The 1,171-nt window shown below is 46.7% G+C and overlaps 1 protein-coding gene across 1 annotated transcript in view; it reads left to right on the top strand.

Moving 5' to 3' along the window:
* Nucleotides 1–1,171, top strand: part of CATSPERD (cation channel sperm associated auxiliary subunit delta) — a 54,199-nt gene that overhangs the window by 8,708 nt on the left and 44,320 nt on the right. The gene's annotated exons all lie outside the window — the stretch shown is intronic.

Here is a 1,171-nt window from a genome sequence, read left to right as displayed (position 1 = left end):
GGCCTCCCAAAGTGCTGGGATTACAGGCGTGAGCCACCGCGCCCGGCCAAAATAGACTTTTTATTCCTGAAAAAGAAAAAAGCGTGGATGTGGGTGTTCTTCCTTACATTGGTTATATTATAGATAGATAGGTCGGATGGTATCTTACTTTACATGCAGTAATTTCAAGACCTCCCTTGGTCAGGTACTGTGGCTCACACCTGTAATCCTCACACACTGATTGGCCGAGACAGGAGGATCATCTGAGTCCAGGAGTTCAAGACCAGCCTGGGCAACATAGGGAGACCCTTGTTTCTGTTTAAAAAAAAAAAAAACCCCAAATTGTCATAAACCAAAGCAGGAAAACCACACCCCTAGTGAGTATTTGAGAAATTATACCATCGACGCCTACACTAAATAAAGTTTTGGGCTGGACCTGGTGGTTCACTGCTATAATCCCAGCACTTTGAGAGGCTGAGGTGGGCAGAATGCCTCGGCCCAGGAGCTCAAGACCAGCCTGGCCAATATGGTGAAACTCCAACTCTACAAGAAATTTTTAAAAGTTAGCCAGGTGTGGTGGCGTGGTGGCACGGTGGTGCGGTGGTGCATGCCTGTTGTTCTAGCAACTCAGGAGGCTGAGGTGGGAGGATTGCTTCAGCTGGGAGCCAGAGGTCACAGTGAGCTATGACTGTGCCACTGCACTCCAGCTTAGGTGACAGAGCAAGACTCTATCTCAAAATAAATAAATAAAAATAAAGTTTTGTCATTTACCAACATACCAATATTTCTCCTAAAAGCGACACTTATCAGTTAACGCTAGCCGTTCATTATTTAGACTTTAGGCTTTGTCCTCTGAGAAGATTTTGTTTTGTTTTGTTTGTTTTTTGAGATGGGGTCTCGTTCTGTCACCCAAGTTGGAGTGCAGTGGCTCGATGTCAGCTCATTGCAACCTCGGTCTCCTGGGTTCAAGCCATTCTCCCGCTCGGCCTCCCGAGTAGCTGGGATTATCCCAAAAATTAGCCACCACTCCTGGCTAATTTTTGTGTTTTAGTAGAGATGGGGTTTCACTATGTTGGCCAGGCTGGCCTCGAACTCTTGGCCTCAGGTGATCCACCTGCCTCTGCCTCCCAGAGAGCTAGAATTACAGGCATGAGCCACGATGCCTGGCCTCAGAGATGTTTTTTTTTTTTTT

This window comes from Cebus imitator, unplaced genomic scaffold, assembly GCF_001604975.1.
Source record: "Cebus imitator isolate Cc_AM_T3 unplaced genomic scaffold, Cebus_imitator-1.0 Scaffold53, whole genome shotgun sequence".
Lineage (NCBI taxonomy): Eukaryota > Metazoa > Chordata > Mammalia > Primates > Cebidae > Cebus > Cebus imitator.
Note: the sequence above shows the minus strand (reverse complement) of the source record. Positions and strands in the feature narration are given on the sequence as shown.